This window comes from Bubalus kerabau, chromosome 5 (genome assembly GCF_029407905.1).
Source record: "Bubalus kerabau isolate K-KA32 ecotype Philippines breed swamp buffalo chromosome 5, PCC_UOA_SB_1v2, whole genome shotgun sequence".
In the NCBI taxonomy this organism is placed as follows: domain Eukaryota; kingdom Metazoa; phylum Chordata; class Mammalia; order Artiodactyla; family Bovidae; genus Bubalus; species Bubalus kerabau.
Window position 1 is genome coordinate 40,499,189 of NC_073628.1, and position 20,321 is coordinate 40,519,509.

At 41.7% G+C, this 20,321-nt stretch overlaps 1 protein-coding gene and 1 pseudogene across 10 annotated transcripts in view; both read right to left on the reverse strand.

The window, feature by feature from the left end:
* Positions 1-20,321, reverse strand: part of DLG2 (discs large MAGUK scaffold protein 2) — a 1,420,652-nt gene that overhangs the window by 360,694 nt on the left and 1,039,637 nt on the right. The gene's annotated exons all lie outside the window — the stretch shown is intronic.
* On the reverse strand, positions 12,835-17,566 carry LOC129653491 (L-lactate dehydrogenase A-like 6B; annotated as a pseudogene).

Consider the following 20,321-nt stretch of genomic DNA (forward strand, 5'->3'; position numbering starts at 1 on the left):
CTTTCAAAATATCTTTGAGTTTTTGTTCTTTCTCTTCTAATTTACTACTCTAGCCCCAACTCTTGATCTGGACTATTTTGCCACAAACCCCCTCCCAACTATTTTGAAAAATTCAAACTACAGAAAAATTGAAAGAACAGTACAGTGAAAATCCGTATTTTTCATCAAGTTTTAACAGCTGCTAATATTTTGGCATGTTTACTCTCTCCCGCTCCCACTTTCTCTGCCCACCTGTCTTTCTCTCAGTTGTTATCTCCACATCTATCTCAGAAGAGAGAGGAGGCACTTACACAAACACACCTTTTTATTCTGAAGCATTTGAAACGTGTAGCAGACATTGGGCCACTTCCAACCTAACATACTGGCAAGGTATCTCCTCAGTGTAAAGATATTTGCCATATAACCATTACTACACTTGATCCAATATACTGTACCTACAAATTTCCTTAATTGTCCTCAAAATGTCTTCTATAGTTTTTTCCCCCCTTCAATCAAGGAGGATCGAAGCAAGGTTTACTCATTGTATTTGATTGTTACTGTGCCTTCAGTAATTATTAATCTAAAACAGTACCTTCTTTTTTCTTTAATGACATTGCCTTTCCCCCTTTATTCTTCCCTTCTCCCTTCCCTGCCATTCCTTTATTGCTTTCTTTTTTCCTAACAGTTCAGGCCAGATGCTTATAGACTGTTCCACATTCTGAATTTGTCTGTTTCTTCCAGATCATTATCAGGTCAAACTTTTTTCACAAAATCTTGAGTAATATTGCCTACTCAGTATCACACTCTGAGGACCAAAATGTGAGATCGTCTCACTATTGGTGATAAAGTTCGGCTATTTGGTTGAGGACCACCAGATCTCTCCATTCTAAAGGAATCTTTGTAAACACAAATCTGTGATTGGTTGAAACCATGTGAATATCCTCTTTCCCGTAAACTTCCATCTCAATTTTTTTCAGCATCTACTATGCTTGTCTGAAACAATTATTTTATTGAGGGTTGGAAAATGGTAATTTTCTAACCCTCTTTTTTTTTCCCTAGAATCATTAGCTGTTAATTTAATGACTACCTGTAGAAAGATTATCTAAGGAAAAAGAAGAAGATATTCAATTTACTTGCTGTTCTTATCTGTTATTTTAATTTTCACCCTCCTTTAATGTTTTATTATTATCTTTTAAGACATAGAAATAATTCAGACATTTCAAATAATGAAAACAATACAGAAGAATGACAATTTGAATGTCTCCTTTCTAATCTAACTTTCAGGTAACCACTGATAATAAATATGACTTCTATACATTTTTCCACACATACAAAAACATCCCCAGCTATATTCCTGATGCCTAGAATACTACCTGGTGCCTCTAAATGATGGCATATACTATATTTATTGGAAAAATTTATGTATAAGTGGACCCAGGTAGTTCAGGTGGTGCTAGTGGTAAAGAATCTGCCTGTCAGTGCAGGAGATGCAGGTTCAATCCCTGCTCAGGAAGCTCCCCTGGAGAAGGGAATGGCTACCCACTCCAGTATTCTTGCCTGGAGAATCCCATAGACAGAGGAGCCTGGAGGGCTACAGTCCATGGGGGTCATAAAGAGTTGGACACAACTGATCAACTAATATACACACACACGCACACACGTAGTTCAAACCCATGTTGTTCAAGGGTTGACTGTCTATAAGGACAAAAGCACATATATTTATCTCCATATAAAGTTATTTTAAAAAATACACCAAATGACACAGTGTTAAATAATTTGCACTCTTTGTCCATTAATATTACCTTTTTATGAATAAATGTTACTAACTAGACTCCAAGCCTCACAAGGACAATCCCAGCCATTGTCTTATTCCTCATGTATTTCTAGGATGTGGCACAAATTCCCTTCCTCACAGATTATTATGGAGGTTGATTGCAATTACATGTGCAGAATAAATCCCTTTCCCACTGAGGAGGCCTTAAGACTCTTATTCCTCTAAAGGAAAAAAAAAAAGCATTATTAATCAGCTTACCAAAAAATTTGGTGGCCAACTGCAGTGACTAGTAATGAAAAGAAAACAAACTAGAAAAGGGCGTGATGAGAAGAGAATGAGTGGAGGAGACATGCAGGACCCTGACAAGGAGGCAGTCAGCTTTCCCTAAAGGGTGGGGTTTTCTGAGCTGGAGAAGCAATGTGGTTGTTTCTTTTTGGGGGGGGCCCTAACCACTGGACCATCAGGGAAGTCCCTGGAGCTGCTGTCTTGAATGTGGGAAGTGCTAGCTGGACCACACAAAATATAGCCTTAATTCTGAGGCAATGATTTCATTACAAAGTTTCCTAATCTGGAGAACTTTGAATCAGTTCAAAACTCTTCTAAAACAACAAACTGCATAAAATCAAAAGAGTGAGGAGGAACGACTTCTTCTGGAATTACCTGCTCTTCCTCACTTCCTTCGTTCCTTCAAGCATACATCAGAGCCTCAGAAATTAGCCAAGGCTGTGTGGAGTCTTTTACCGTCAACCCCAAGTGAATATTTTAAGTATCAGAAAATTTTCCATTTAAAAAGTCAGGGAGGTATTTTCAGTCCTTTAAATCTTTTCTAATTGCTAACTAATTTCCCTCCTTCCAGCTCTCCCAATTTAGCACACAGAACGCAGCTCCCAACAGAAAACAACTCCCCAGTGAAGTCTGAGTTTCCATGGTTAGTTGCCGAAGCTCTGGATGTGAACAAAGCTAAAAAGCCACACTCCCATAGTTAGAGAAAAAAATACATCAAGAAATCGGTTTCACTGCCATGGTGCAGTTCCTAGCACAAAGTAAGTGCTCAGTTAATAAAGGGAGGGAGGGAGAAAGAATCAAGAGATGAGACAGAAAAGAGAGAAGGACTAAAGAGGAAAGAAACCCAGTGAAATGGACTTTCCTTAAACAGCGACCAGAAATGTAAATGTGGGAGTTTACTAATAAAGAGAATACAAATAACGGAATATTGAGCAAGTGGGTATTGCGCTGGGCTTGTTATTGCATGTCCTCCCAAGACCTTTGCTGAGCTTAACTTTTACGATGAAGAAACTGAGGCACAGGGAGATTAAAAGCTTTCAAGCCGGCTGGGCTGGGATAAGAACTCCAGCCCGTGATAAACACAAACTACCTGCTTTCTCCCCTACACTCAGGCTGCAGCTGACGCTCGCTGACAAGCACCTATGCCAGATGCTGCCCAGTGGACGCCCGCCCCCCCCTCCGCCCACCCCCTATCCCTTACATCACATGGCTCAAAGGACGCCTTCTAACAGCTGCCCCAGCTCCCGCCAAGTGCCTGCCCTCAACCTTGGGCCACTCAGCCTTTCCATTTTCTTAAACCACGCCCTCCAAGCATGCTCTCACAGTCCTGATTTCTAGGGACTGCTCCTTTCAGCCTCAATTATTCAGAGCATCCCCCCATCCCTGCACTCAGTAACTCCCTCACTTTGGGCATTATAGAGAGCTCAACCTGTCCCCCCACCCCCACCCCCAGCATCTTAATGTCAAAGCCTTAGATGTTTCCCGTGGCCAAATTCAGCCCCGGGTCCCACCCTCCCGCTCAGCTCCCTTCTTGGACTGTACTTCATTCTATACTTCACTCTACACTTGGGCTGGTTCCCTTAAAGGCGGGCTGCAGGCTCGGCCACATCCTGTGATTAAGTCAGTAAGGAGTGTGGGAGGCTGGAGGTGGAGAAGCAGCGCTGGAGCTGCCTGAAACCCCAACTCTCAGACTTCATCCACTGTCCTGACAGCCGCCAGCATCCGAGAAATAACACACAAAACTACCCCTTGCTGTTCTTGGCACTGAGCATTCAGTGGAACCCCGACATGGAACTCTATGTTCTTTAAAATCTCCTTCCCATTTCTCGTTTTCCTTTACCATTTAGTCTTGCGTGCAGCTTTCTGTTGCCGTTTTCTCTTTTGCCCAACACCTAACCACCTGGAGAAGTGACCACATCCATGCTCCGCAGAGGTGGGCTCCTCAGGATCTCCGCTTTGTCTTGCCCTCCCGTCCCCATACTTCCGCCCCGCTCGGGGTCTCACCTCCGCGATCCTCTCCTCACCTCTGATCAGCTGCATCTGTAACCGCCTGCCCGCTGCCTCCCACTTCCTTATCTTTCCTCTACGGCTCTCTTCCCTCTTCCCGCCGCCGTCTCTCTTGCCTTTCTCCTACCCCCTCCCTCTGACCGATCGGTTTTCTTACTACATCCTTTTTTTCTCTTCTCCCTTCGATTTCTCCTGCTCTGTTGGAAGCACAGCCCACGACTTAGCGTGTTTGCCACCTAACGCAGACTTTCTGGAATTGGTTGCCCATTCGAAGTCCAAACTGACTTGCTTCTTCCAGAGCCCTATAATTATGATAATAAAAAATAAAGTTTTCTCACTCCCCAAATTAATATGACCGAAACATCGAGTTAGCTCTCAAATATAGGCAAACCAGAGGAGCTCGCTCTCAAGCTGAAATAAAATTCATTGCTTCTATTTTGAAATGTCATCTCAGGCTGTCTTGTTTATATTTCATGTTCTGTGACTCTAAGTCGAAGACAAGCCTGAAGTTAGGGTTTTTCTGCATTGGGTTTCTGGGGAAGCTCCCTAGGCTTTATAAGACCATGTAGCTGCTGTAAAATATTTTTTAAAAACCCACTTGTTCTTGTCTAATGTAGAGCCCTACTGTAAAATATCAAGGAATTGATCGAAAGCTCATATTCCTTCTTAAAATAGCCGTTACATGCTGAATGTTTTAGACCCCAAGTTTTCCTTCTCACATTCTCCTTTTTCCTTACTAGCATCAGCCAGTCATCAGCAGCTTAACTCTAAGCTTCTGAGCATGTGTATAGTTCAAGGTTTACATCACCTCTATGGAAACCTTCAGTTCTTACCCATCCTTTGCCAACAACTCATTCCCTCATAAAAGCGTGAAAACATCACTGCATTGATGTGATTTTAGTATGAAGCTCAAATACAAAATACAGGGTTGACAGAGGCACTTGGGGAAAAGTCACATTGGAGACTTGAAATGACTGGTAGAAAACCATGAATATTAGATCAGATTATACAAGCTTGTCATCTATTTGCAGGGAATGAGTCAGTTCTAAATATTGCTTCTCTTCAAAGTCAGGTATAATAAGAAAGTGAGGTAAACTAGGAAAAAGGTATGTTCCCCCCCCCCCCCACACCAATAAATAGGGGATAAAATAAGTGTACATAAAATGATAAATCACTAAGAAAGTATGTGTAATTGTACAACATGTTTTTTCAGGATAATGTATGTAAAAGTGTCTGTTGTATGTATGAAAAGTAACGTTCTTGGTTTCGTTTTTGCTGGCCTGTGGGTGTCTGGCCATGTAAGTTTCCTGTCTGTGGTATTAATCCACTTTAGGATTAGTAGACGGGTGGGGTTCTCAAAACAAAAAGCTTGTATTTGACTTTCCACCATCTAGAAATTCCTGCCTCATCTTGATCTTTATTAATTGCTGTGTGGGAAAAATAAACCAGTTCCACTTTTATATTTCTTTAAAGAAAGTAAATTGTTCTGCAATTATTTATATGTGTATATATCCATATTCATAGAATGTATGTATATTCACATATATATCCAGTGTATCAAAATATAACTTGTTGTTCAGTTGCTAAGTCATGTCCACCTCTTCAGGACCCAATGGACTACAGCATGTCAGGCTTCCCTGTCCTCTACTATCTACTGGAGTTTGCTCAGACTCATGTCCATTGAGTCAGTGATGCCACTGAACCATCTCATTCTCTGTCACCCCCTTTTCCTCCTGCCTCAATATTTCCCAGTATTAGGGTCTTTTCCAATGAGTCAGCTCTTTGCATTAGGTGGCCAAAATATTGGAGCTTCAGTATCAGTCCTTTCAATGAATTTTCAGGGTTGATTTCTTTTATGATTGACTGGTTTGATCTCCTTGCTGTCCAGAGGACTCTCAGGAGTCTTCTCCAGCACCACAATTCAAAAGCATCAATTCTTCAGTGCTCAGCCTTATTTATGGTCCAACTCTCACATCTGTACATGACTACTAGAAAAACTGTAACTTTGACTAAATGGACCTTTGTCAGCAAAGTGATGTCTCTGCTTTTTAATACACTGTCTAGGTTTGTCATAATTTTTTTCTTTCAAGGAGTAAACATCTTTTAATTTCATGGCTGTAGTCACTCTCTGCAGTGATTTTGGAGCCGAAGAAAATATAGTCTGTCACTGTTTCTACTTTCCCCCCATCTATTTGCCATGATCACTGCAGATGGTGATTGCAGCCATGAAATTAAAAGACGCTTACTCCTTGGAAGAAAAGTTATGCCCAACCTAGACAGCATATTAAAAAGCAGAGACATTACTTTGTCAACAAAGGTCCATCTAGTCAAGGCTATGGTTTTTCCAGTAGTCATGTATGGATGTGAGAGTTGGACTATAAAGAAAGCTGAGCTCAGAAGAATTGATGGTTTTGAACTGTGGTATTGAAGACTCTTGAGAGTCCCTTAGACTGCAAGGAGATCCAACCAGTCCATCCTAAAGGAGATCAGTCCTGGGTGTTCTTTGGAAGAACTGATGTTGAAGCTGAAACTCCAATACTTTGGCCACCTCATGCGAAGAGCTGACTCATTTGAAAAGACCCTGATGCTGGGAAAGATGGGCAGGAGCAGTAGGGGACAACAGAGGATGAGATGGTTGGATGGCATCACTGACTCAATGGATATGGGTTTGGGTAGACTCGGGCAGTTGGTGATGGATAGGGAGGCCTGGGGTGCTGTGGTTCATGGGGTCACAAAGAATCGGACGTGACTGAACTGAACTGATTTGCCATGAAGTGATAGAGCCAGATGCCATGATCTTAGTTTTTTGAATGTTGAGTTTTAAATCAGCTTTTTGACTCTCTTCTTTTGCCTTCATCAAGAGGCTCTTTAGTTCCTCTTCATTTTCTGCCATTAGAGTGGTGTCATCTGTATATCTGAGGTTTGTGATATTTCTCCTGGCAATCTTGATTCCATCCTGAGCTTCATCCAGCCTGGCATTTCACATGATGTGCTCTAGATATAAGTAAAGTAAGGAGGGTGACAATACACAGCCTTATTGTACTCCGTCCCCAATTTTGAACCAGTCCATTGTTCCATGTCTGGTTCTAACTGTTGCTTCTTGGCCTGCAAACAGATTTCTCAGGAGACAAATAAGGTGGTTTGGTATTCTCATCTCTTTAAGAATTTTCCAATTTGTTGTGATCCACACAGCCGAAGGCTTTAGTGTAGTCAGTGATGCAAAAGTAGATGTTTTTTGGAATTCCCTTCTTTTTCTATGATCCAGCAGATGTTGGCAATTTGACCTCTGGTTCCTCTGCCTTTTCTAAATCCAGTTTGTACATCTGGAAGTTCTCGATCATGGATGGGGTTAGGATAATTCACTATTTTAGATTAGTGTTTTTTTGTCCCAGTAGGTGGCATAATCCAGGGATGAGTATGTTTTCAAGAATACTTAGTGGATGTGGCTCCAGCTTCCTCACTAATTAGCTTTGGAAGTTTGTGCTTTAGTTGCTTGACTCATAAAACAAACAAACAAATATTATACAAGGAACTCATGAAGTCCCATTCAGAGTTATGACTCTGTGACTCAATCATGTGATTAAAAATATATATATATATATATATAGTAAGATGTTTGATTCTGCAAAGAGCTATGTACATACTCTGCCTCCCTCCATTGTACAAGTCATTCATTTATTTACTCATTCACATATTCATTCTCGAAGCACTTATTTGGGACTTACTATGTTTCAGGTCCTATACCACGGTCCACAGATACCAAGATTATTTAGATACAACCTCTTCTCTTGAGGCACTCAGGGTCTATAAGAAGATCTCTTACTTTATCAGGTTTCATCTCAAGGGCTTAACTGTAGAAAGTTAAAATTCCCATGCAAAAAGCTCAACATGTATCCATATTATTAAGTGCTGATGATAACGGAGAAGGCAATGGCAACTCACTCCAGTACTCTTGCCTGGAAAATCCCATGGACGGAGGAGCCTGGTAGGCTGCAATCCATGGGGTCACGAAGAGTCGGACACGACTGAGTGACTTCACTTTCACTTTTCACCATCATGTATTGGAGAAGGAAATGGCAACCCACTCCAGTGTTCTTGCCTGGAGAATCCCAGGGACGGGGGAGCCTGGTGGGCTGCCGTCTATGGGGTTGCACAGAGTCGGACGCAACTGAAGTGACTTAGCAGCAGCAGCTGATGATAATTAGTATTTCATTTTGAAGACCTGTTTTCCTTCCTTTGTTTCCTTCCTCCCTCCCTCTCTTCCTTCATTGCTTCCCATATCAGTGGGAGCAGTGTAACATAGGGGAAAAAGTATGGGCTTTGCCAGCAAATTTAGGCTTGGAATTTTGGAACTGTCCCTTACCCGCTGTGTGATCCTGGGCAGGTGACCAGCTCTGAGACTCCATTTTTCACATCTACAGAGTGATAGGGATATTTTCTTCAAAAGAGTTGCAGAATCATATTGGTTGAATGAGATGATGCATACAAAAACCTACTGAATGGATGATGGCTATTACTTTTAAATTGGGAAGCCATTAAACATCCTTTTTAAGAGCAAACCAACAGAGGTGACTTTTCTAATGTGAACCCTCTAAGACATTTTACATACTGTCATCTATGGCCTTAACCTCTGCCCAAGAGTTGTAGGACCAAGATATCTGTGAGGGTTCAGTGGGTACTAGAGAAATATGAATCCATATTAGTTTGAACTGTACAAAATTGCCAATATTTGACCTGACCTAGAAAAACGGTAATTTTGCATGCATGCACCCTAAGTTGCTTCAGTCGTGTCTGACTCTTTGAGACCCTGTGAACTGTAGCCCGCCAGACTCCACTGTCCACGGGATTCTCCAGGCAAGAATACTGGAGTGGGTTTCCATGCAGTCCTCCTGGGGTTCTTCCCCACCCAGGGATTGAACCCGCATCTCTTTATGTCTCCTGCATTGGCAGGTGGGTTCTTTACCACTAGCGCCATCTGGGAAGTCCAGTGGTTCAACCTCATACCACTACTGATACCACTAAAAGCACATTTCAATTTTGTACTTTTTAATGTGAATGGCATGTAAAATTTAACTCTTGGGCTTTTTTGGGTTAGATTGTGCCTGTGTGCTCAGTCATGTCTGACTCCTTTTGACCCTGTGGACTGTAGCCCTCCAGGCTCTTCTGTCCACGGGATTTTCCAGGCAAGAATACTGGAGTGGGTTGCCATTTCTTTCTCCAGGGGTTCTTCCTGACCCAGGGATTGAACTCACATCTCCTGCATCTCCTGCATTGCAGGCAGATTCTTTACCACTTGAACCACTGGGGAAGTCCTATTGTTTCCTCGTTAAACACATCCAAGCAGTAAAATTCATGTTATTTGTTTTTATAGTAAATAAGAAACAGTAAAATAAATCTCCTTGGTTCTTTTTTTTTTTCCAGAATAGTTTTAAAATGTCAAAATTTGAGTTCAATTTTGTGGAAATTTCAGCCTCAGACAGTGGGGGGAAGGTACATTAAAATCCATATTTCTTGTTGGATATTAAGCAAAAGAGCAAATCTTTGACTCTTTTAAGCCAGTGACATTAAGATTGTCAACTAATGAGTTGAAACTTGTTCTGACTGTGATATATTACTGAGCAAAGATTAGAGGAAATTAGTATCACAGAGAAAGAGATCCTTTTTTTTTTTTTTTTTTTTTTTTTGCTATATATGTGGGAGAGATGGAGGATCGGGACTGTGTAGGAGACGTGTGAGAGGGGATGTGGGAGAAGTATTTAAAATGCTCAAAGGAAACCGAAATGCAGATAGGGAAATGTACACTGGGGTGCAGGTTTCCAAAACTAGCTGCTCAGACAAGTGCTTCCAGTGTCGTCATCAGCACTAGTAGCTTTTGAACTTCTCTCTTGCTGTCTGCTGGGAATACTCAATCTACTCAGGAGCCACAGGGTGATCCTGCCACCCTGGCCTTGGGAAGCTCAATTCAAATCCTCCTCCTCCTATGAAATCCAACCAGTCCATTCTAAAGGAGATCAGTCCTAGGTGTTCACTGGAAGGACTGATGCTGAAGCTGAAACTCCAATACTTTGGCCACCTGATGCGAAGAGCTGACTCATTGGAAAAGTCAATCTTTCCCTGATGCTGGGAAAGATTGAGGGCAGGAGGAGAAGGGGACGACAGAGGATGAGATGGTTGGATGGCATCACCGACTTGATGGACATGGGTTTGGGTAAACTCTGGGAGTTGGTGATGGACAGGGAGGCCTGGCGTGCTGCGGTTCATGGGGTTGCAAAGAGTTGGACACGACTGAGCAACTGAACTGAAGTAAAGGGAATTTACACCCTCTCTCCTCAACATTAAAGAAAAGAAAAGTACTTTTATTTCTTCTAACTCCCTTCTCCCAAGTGTTTGATAAATGGTTTTAGATTTGTATCTAGGAGTAGTGGTGTGGGCTAGGAAATATTTTTATACATCTGACATGGCCTTAAGACCATCTAGTCTACATTTATTGAATACCTATAACCTGCCAGAGGCTGCACCATGTACTGAAATCAATAAAAATAAGATTTGGGTTTGCTGTCAGAGAGATCACAGCCTCATGTAGTCATCTTTGAAATGTAAAAATGGACTCAGGCGATGAAGGACTCTCCTGCATTTCTGAAATTCTTTCTCATGGGGAATATTGCAAATCCTATAATTTTACCATTTGAGAGTCAGTGCTCTAGCTTTAAGGTTGTTATACTATTAAAATCTCAATGTAGTTGGGATGATACTTTGCCTTTTTCATGGTATTCAACTTCAAGGTGAACTGGGGCATCTGATTTCTTTCCAGAAGGGTAGATTTTCACTGAGGGCACACAGAAAGAGCATGGGAACACTAGAATCCCAGGTACACACAGGGTGTGAGGGGGAGAGCTCATGGATTAAAAGAGTGGGAGATGGCCCAGAGGTCAGCTTTCAGCTGGCAGGGGCCATGTCCCTGGGTTAAGATGGGATGATCGTCAGAAGGCCGGTGTTCGAGGCTGGCTCAGAGAGCTGTGAGCACTAGGATTGCTGGGGCTGCTGCCCTGGAAGGCAGGACCTCCTCTGTGTCAGGCACCAGGCTGGGTGCCTACACCCTGGCACACTTAAGCACCCTAACAGTTCTTTGACGTACAAGCCTGCCCTATTTTGCAGAGGACATTTAGTTCAAGGAAGCCAAGTAATTGTCCAAAGTTCTCAGAGCTAGTTAGCAAGTAAAGCAAAGTTCAGATATCTCTCTGTCTCCAAAGCCAACATTTTTCCTTCCTTTTTTTTTTTTTTGGCTCTTCAAGAAATAAAGGAACCTAGTCAACTTTAAAGGCCAAATGCTCTTCTAGGGGAAATTGTTTTGAATGAATGGCCACTTGAGGACCAGCTTATGACAAGCCAGATGAAGACAACTTGAATGTGAGAACAAATTTTATTTCTGACATTTTCAAGGGTAGAAACAAATGCACTTGATAGGGTCCTTTGAGATTTAATAAAAAAAATCTCCCCCTCTGCAGGTATGCGCTCTCTCAAGCCCTGTAGATGGTTAGCTGTCCCCTGCCGACTATCTACAATGGAGTGAAATGACACCCTGTTGCTCTGCCCACTTACTTAACACAGTGCAGAACTGCTGCAAATGCTTCTTAACACGGGAAAATGGAGACTCAGTGAGGCTGAGTAATTCGTCAAAGGTTAGTTAGGCATTATGTGGTGGAAACTGGATTTGAAAACTAACCTGCCAGATTCACGAACTCTTGCTTTTAGCTAGTGGCTCTCTGTGTTCTGATACATTTTCTGGGGCAACACAAATAAGTCTACATTCATTTCTACAGAAAGGCCTTGCAAATGCTTTAACAGCCCAACAACAGCAAAGGGCAAGCATTTATTATATCCTTCCTTGTGTCAAATGTGGCACCAAATGTACACGCATTATTTTGACTCTTTCTCCTAACAGCCCTATAAATAGACACGGTCATCGTTTTGTGGCTGAGGAAACTGAGGCAGAGAAGTAAATTGCCCAAGTTCACAATTATAAGTCTAGAGTCAGGATCCAGATCCACTTTTTCCCGCTTTGTGCATGTACTTTATTTTTACCTTACAGAAGTAGTTATAACTTTTAAAAATAGTACATAAATAAACATATGTATAAGTCAGCCAGAGTAATATAATTAGTATGTATTTAAAGGAATTAGAACTTTTTTTTTTCCAGCTTAAAATAAGAATTTCTATAACACAATAAACACCTACATCATAGGTTCTTTTGAACCAAATGGCAACTACATATGTGTATATATATAAGACAAGTACTGATACGTTGGAGGTACCAAAAACACCTTGTTTGGCACAATCACTTCGGATTGTAAAAAAATAAGTGTCATCTGACATCTGGATGCTAAATAAAAGAGCTGGAGGGCTAAATGGGGAGTCACTCTACCCACTTTCCTCTTTCCAATTCTTGGGGTTTAAAGTTTATTTATAGGTTTAACATATACAGTCCCATACCTACTCTCTCTTCTTCAATAGCTTCAGGATGGTAGCTTTAAGAAACTTTAAAGCTTGAACTCTTTCTGAATTTCCCAAAGTATTTCTGCACTCCCCCCGCCCACCCCCCGCCCCACCGTGAACCTTGTCAAGGTTCTGAATAGGTTCTGTAATATTATTTTCTCCCATGGTACAAGGAACACTGAGGAATACTTCTTCATTTATTCTATAGAGGTCTTTAATTGGTGGAAACCGGATATACTGTTTTCTTTTTTTTTTTCCTTTTTCCTCATTGGCTGCAACACATGGCATGCAGGATTTTAGTTCCCCGACCAGGGATGCAACCCCACTACCTGCAGTGGAAGCATGGAGTCTTAAGCACTGAACTGCCAGGGAAGTCCCTGGATGTACTCAAGAGTCTTCAAAATACTTGGTGTTAAAAGACTTTGTGTTAAATCAGCTACAGATGGGCCAGTGGCCCAAGAAGTAGTTAACTCTTGGCCAACACTGGGTGAGGGAGGTGTTAGGGGCCCCAGCCCACTGTAAAGTTGAAAAATCCACCTATAACCAACAGTTGGGTCCTCCCTACATGTGGTTCCTTTGTATCCATTGTTTTGTACTCAGGAATTTAAGCAATCGAGCATAGATAGCATAGTACCATAGTACTTCCTATAGAAAAAAATCTGCATATAAGTAGACTGGCAAAGTTCAAACTTGTGTGGTTCAAAGGTCATCTGTATTGCCTTTCATTTCAATAATCTCATAGGCATCACAATCACTTCTTTGTGGATGTTTCCCCACTGCTCATGATCTTTATCAGTTCTTACATCTGAGTTCAGATCCTTCCGAGGATCATCATCAATGTTCACTCCACTCCACACAGGAACACTTGAGTCTCCCCATTTTCCAAGGATCCACCCATGACAGGTTTCAGAGCAGACACCAAGCTTCTGCCCAACCAAAGAAGGGAAATGGGCAGTGTCCAGATTATGACCACTTCCAATAACACGATTTTGGGAAATTCATTCAACTTCCAGGCTACATGAGATAGCCATTAGATTAGAAGCAATAATCAGTTTGCCAGCTATGGCAATTGTATTGGATAATATGTTAAAACATCGAAGACAGTCATATTTCAGTAGATTAAATGAAGGTGTGTTTCTCCTCCTTCCTGATGTGCACCTGCTGTGATAATCACTAAGTTGGAGTTTGCAGTGACAAGATAACCTTTCCTGGAAACAGCTTTTGGCATTTTCATAAAAGGACTCAAGATCTGGTGTTTCATCATTCAATTTGCCTTCATCAATATACCCACAGAGGCAAGTTCATCATTCACATCTTCTAAAAAATGGTGATAGCAGAGGCCATGCCAACCCATCTGCTTCCTATATCTTATTGTGAAGAATGATCTTGGAAGCGAAATTCATCATAAATTCATGGGTGACAGGGGTGAAGAGCAGTGAGGTGCCTGCCACCTGCAGGGGACACTAAGCCATCCTCAGGTGAAGAAAAACCCCACAGCGCCCACTCTAAGCTGGCCCTTAGAACTCCCTGAACCCACCCCATGTCTGCTTACACAAGAGTTGGAGGAGGAGATTGGAGAAAGCCTCTGATAGCTCAGCATCTCCCTCCCCTGCTACTGTGCAAGGCCACGCCTGCCACCCAGGGGCCTCCCTAGGCCTTCACCTGGCCTCCAGAAAGGACTTCTCCTATTGGCTCAGACTAAGATAGTCAAGAGGCTTCTTCTACAGCAAGTGAATCGTAGGACGAGCCTTTTACATACCCATGTTGGCGTCCATATTTGATATACATAATAAACCAACCCAGGTCCCTGGAATGATTAGTTTTCAGTGTGAATGTCAAGTCATATCCACATTTTCTGACTCCAGCACCAACAAGCTTAAGCATTACTATAGCTAACCCCATCTCCCTTGTTCTCATACCCCCTTCAGTGTCGGGAGCTGTGTTAGGCATTACTGACAAAATGGAGGCACGGCCCCAGACCCCTCTCCTCATTCTGCAGGCACGGCCTCAGGATGAAGGAGTTAGGCCTTGTAATTCTGACTTGTCCTTTCCTTTCCTTGGCTGAGTTGACTGAAAAGGAATATTAAGGTGCTTATTGTTCTTGAGAGGAGCATGAGAAGGCACAAAACCTTCTGCAGCTGTGCTCAGAAAATAATTCATAAAGTTAATCATTGACATTTGTTTAAGGACTTTTACAAAAGAGTGTTCCAGGATGAGCACATGGGCCGTAGCTTGAGGCCATGGGAGGGATTGATATCTGAAGCCTATATGTGAGGAGAAAGTTTATGGCAAAGGAGTTTACTGAATTTAGGGCTTAGGAATAATTAAAATAGTTAGAAGTTATAGATTTAAGGAATGTTGTAAAGTTAGCATATTTTACTATAGCTTATAGAAGTTAGGAATTTTTAGAGACACTATAGCTAGAAGCCTTTTTTAAGAGATAGTGAGCTCAGGATGTTAGGGGCAAACAGGACTTAGGAAGATAAGTAGTAAACTGAGGAATGTAGCATGAGTTACAATGTAATCACAAGTTAACTACAGGACACATTAGAGGAGGTAGATAATAGATGATAAGGCTGATTCCAAGAGAATCACTGAAGCAGGAACTCTGAAGAGCAACAATGATTTATGGAGATAATAAATCTGGGAGAGGGGGAACTGAAAATGTCAAACCTCTGACCTAATGTTTTTGTAAAAATATAAAAGAGAATCTTAAACTTGAAATAAAGAGGCAGTCCAAAAGAAAAATGAGAGGCTGTTTCATCACCGACACCATTCACCTCTTCAGGTTGAATCCCTGGTTGCTGGGGTTGGACTCCGGCATTTCAGGACATCCTAATTTCTCCTTAACTCTCTAATATATCTTGTACACTAGCCCTAGTCTGTTGTTTCTTGATTTCAAAAATGCAGCAACTGGAATGGTCCATATAGTCCTAGGAAGGGTCTAACCAGTGTGAAGGTCAGAAGCTTGTCCCCTTTCTAGGCCCCAGCAGCATATTTCTATAAATAGGTTCTAGGTACGTATTCTGACATCATCATCAGATGGTACCTTGTGGTCACCTAGAACCACAAGATCTGCTAAGAAGCTACTGCCTTATGTCTCCATTCTAAATTGCTGCAATTAATTTTGGGAACTGTATTCTCCCAGATTGTCTGCCTTAGCAAGGAATTTTGTATGTGTGGTAAATATAAGCAGCCAACAAGTATTCACACAGTTTGTGCCAGTAATTTTGTTCCTTCTGGCTACTTACTACATCAATACCTCTTGAACCTCAGTTGTTTTTTTAATTGGAAAATGAGAAAAGAATGTATTCCCTGCTGATGTGGGAAATCCCATGGACAGAGGAGCCTGAAAGGCTATAGTCCATGGGGTTGCAAAGAGTCGGACATGACTTAGTGACTAAACAACAATGTTGTGGGAGGTTCAAATGAGATCACGCATAAAATGTAAGGTGATATTATGATCACAGATAATCTAGGTTTTAAGACCACACGAGAAAGGTAATTATAACTGCTCAACCCATAATCACAGAGACTATAGCAGTTCCTTTAACTATCCCCAACATAAGATCATCTGTCCAGATTTTACCAAGAAAAACATTTTTACTATTCTTCTTTCCTTTAAAAGATGTTTCAAGTTGGCTTTCATTGCCCTCTAGTGGTTTTTATATGAACCCGGGGGTTATATGAACCCATGTCTTCTGCATTGCTGGCAGATTCTTTAAACATCTGAGCCATCAGGGAAGCCCCTGTTATATGAAAGACATAAGTATAATTATTACTCTTTTATTTTGAAGATGTTAGTCTTAAAACATTCTTCAAATACTGTTAGGTTACACACATTCCTGTCAGCTGGAATCCTTAAAGAGTCAACCTGTAGGGACAGTTCTAACATCATCCAGGGCAACAGAGATATACAATGTCATGTACTATTTTATTGAGTCTTCACTCAGAATCTATTGACTTAAAATTAGCTTTATTCATTCGCTCATGAAATATTTATAGGATATCTATCATGTGTCAGGAAAGCAAGATAGACATTGTCCTGGCTTAGAATCTAGAGAGAAAAACGGAGCATTAAATGTGTTGCTAACAAACTAGAGTGGGAAGTGTTGTGACAGGGAAAGTACTCTATGAGTCTATTAAGATGGGTACCTAACCTGGGGGCATCTCTGTGTGTGTTGAGAGGGATTTTGAAAGAGAGTGTTCAGAGAGTGTAACAAGTGAATGCAATCTAAAGAACGAATGTATGTGTGTGTTTAATCGCTCAGTCGTGTCTGACTCTTTGTGACCCCGTGGACTGTAGCCTTACCAGGCTCCTCTGTCCACGGAATCTTCCCAGACAAGAATACTGGAGTGGGTAGCCATTCCCTTCTCTAGAGGGATCTTCCTGACTCAGGGAAAGGATGAATAGAAACGACCTATTTAGGAGAAGCGGATGAGGAGGGTAGAGTAGATGATGTGAAGAAGGGGGTTTTAAGAGATGAGGCTGCACAAGCTAAAAAAAAAAAAAGCTATAGGGAGGAATTTTGACTTTATTCTGATAAGTAAATTATAGCCAAACAGACTGAAAAAACATGAATGCATGCCTTCAATTTTTAGTTTTTAAAAGCTTTTATTAAAGGGAAATCTTTAGTAATTAGTCCTAAATGAAATGTTTGGAAGCTTCAGTGCTTCTTTTTAGTATCCCAAAGTTCTCTCAAACGCATAGCCCTAGACTGTCGGAGCTGGAAGGGCCTTCTGACACCAGGCGTGTCCGTCATCTCACTTCGCAGGACTCTGAGGGGGTGTGCTGTGCTGTGCTGTGCTCAGCTGTGTCCCTTTGCAGCCTGTGGACTGCAGCCGCCAGGCTCCTCTGTCCGTGGGCTTTCCCAGACAAGAACACTGGAGTGGGTTGCCATTTCCTCCTCCAGGGGATCTTCTCAGTCCAGGCACGGAACCCGTGTCTACCTGCGTCTCCTGCATCGCCGGCGGGTTCTTGTCTGCTGAGCCACGGGTGAAGGTGCTCAGGGGCTTGTCAGGTTTCATCGTGTGTCCACCACTGGGAACTGTTTGCTTTTCCCTTTGTGGGTCCAGGGCTCAAATGCCTCAGCCTTGATCAGGGGCCTGATGAGTCTCCTGTATCTCCTATCTTGTTGACTCCAGGTCCTAACTTTTACTTCTGCATTTGGACTTCATGCTCTTTCCTTGGGAGCTAATGAAAAGATGGTTTATCTTGGACTTATGGTGAGAATCTGGGAGGTCAGCTCATTTCTGAGAGCATGAATCCTCCCCAGATCACATCCTCATAAGAGGGTCAGGTTTAGCCTCTTCTCTGAACGCCTGTGTCTCTCTGTACTTTTCTTCTGCCATCACTCTGGGTGGACCCACTCACTTCGTCTAGACTACATGTATCTTGAGGACATGACAAATGGCTTTGTCATCACCTCATCCTGCATAGCAAGGGAACGCAGAACCTGAAGACCTCTATCAAGTTTGCTGTCGTCAGGGAAGGGTGGATAAATAAACAGATTGGGATATCTCATTTCCTAACAGAAGTTTTAAGTAGATATTGGTGTAAGGGAATAAAAAATATATTATTTTAATAGACTGCAATCAGAATTTTTCTCGGGGAAAAAAACTGAGATTACAAAATACAATGAAGTGAAAGGAGAGTCTTTTACAATCGAGCAAAAATGACAGCTGCGTTTCTAATGAGAAATGACCATGAATCGGAAGGTAATCAGAGATGAAAGAAGTCAGGGGGAGAGGAAAATGAGAAATCTGTGCAGCGTGGGAAAGTTCCCAAAGGACTTTACACCAGAGATAGCTGATGGCCGTTTTAAAACACTTCAGGTCTGATGTGAACTCACTGCCATCTTTTTGAACTGAGGTGTACTGTCTACTATACAAAGGAGAGGCTGATAAACACTTGATGTCATTTATGCCTAATACAGAATGTGCTTTTCTGTGATGCTTGAAGTTCTGGGACAACTAACTCATATCCATATGTATTGAACGTGGAAGCAGATTTTAAAAAATGAAAGTAAAATGCAGTTTTCAGTCTCCTGAATTCTATCACAAATCTGTGAGCAGAATAATAAAAATAAAAAAAATGGTCATAGTTTAGGGCAGCTTCTGTTGCACTAAACCATGCCTATTAGTGATACAGGAGATAAATATTTTGTAGCTTGAGTCACGGCATCATTCAACAAGGTCGATCAGGAATGTTTTCCTCCCGGGTAGATTTTGAACAGAGAGAAATAACAAGCAATTAAATTATATGGAAGATTAACTATTGGCCCTTCACTGACCCTACTTTTCTTTTCTTTTCCTTCAAGCAAGAGAATCATCGATTAGTCTATGTTTAGGAAGGAGCAACATTTTTCATTTTCTCAAGCAGTCTTCTTTGGCTGTTAGGGCTCCTGGCTGATTCTTAGAATTTTGTGTCTTTAAAAAATGAGACTCTCATAAAAGAAAAAAGAGAGGAAAGAAACAGCAATGAAGTCACTACTTTTACTTTAACATATTAATTCACTTTTGTTCTATGAATTATATGTATACATATATGTATATATTATATATATGCTATTTGCTATGTTAAGTCGCTTCAGTTGTGTCTGACTCTGCGACCCCCATGGACTGCAGTCCCCAGGGCGTCTCTGTCCATGGGATTCTCCAGGCAAGAACACTGGAGTGGGTTGCCATTTCCTCCTCCAGGGGATAGATAGATATATATATATGTATGTATATATGTGTGTGTGTGTGTGGCCATTGTGTGGCATGTGGGATCTTAGTTTCCTGACCAGGGGTTGAAGCTGTGCACCCTGCGATGAAAGGGCAGAACCTTAACCACTGGACTACCAGGGGAGTCCTCTGAGTGATATTTTAAAACTCTAGTATTAGGATAACCGTCAGTTTTAATACGTACAACAGTACAAAAACTCAGCAAACAGGCCGGTGAATGCAAGTGTATGCAATATCTATCTCTTACTGCCATCTTGTGGATTCTTGGAGAATAACCACAGTGGTAATGTTTTCATTGTATCTGGGAACACCCGGTTTGCATGCCACAGTGTATGAAAATAACTGGGAGAATGAATAAGAAAAGAGCAGCTAAATTACCAGGTTTCATTTAATGTTATGACTTTGGAGGTACCATTTAACTTCTCTGTGGCTTGGTTTCTTTGTGAAAAGTGGGTGTTACAGATAATGGTGTGTTTCTTGTCTGTCTCAAGGTTGCTTTGAAAATTAAAACATAAATTGCTCTGTAAATCAGAAAATACTATTCAGAAACAATGACTTATTATCCTTGTCCTCATATAGTACTACTAGATTAAGGATGTGTGTTAAATTGCTTCAGTCGTGTCCTACTCCTTGCAACCCAATGGACTGTAGCCCGCCAGTCTCCTCTGTCCATGGGATTCTCCAGGCAAGAATACTGGAGTGGGTTGCCATTTCCTCTTTCAGGGGATCTTCCTGACGCAGGAATCGAACCTGGGTCCTTTACGTCTCCTGCATTGGCAGGCAGGTTACCTAAACATTTTGTGCGTAACATGGTAAACATGATTCAGACTGAAGAATCAGGCTTCAATCTGCAGGTGCTGTTTGTTGTAGCTTGGAGTACTAGGTTCACGGGCCACAGCATGTGAAAATACAGTAACTGGGAAAAAATGTATAAGAAAAGAGTAGGTCAACGTCCATGTTTCCATTTAATTGTGTCACTTTGGATGCACTATTTAACTTCTCTGGTTTTCAGAGTGCTTTGTCTTGTAAGTCTCTGAGGACAAGAGAGTAGATGTTC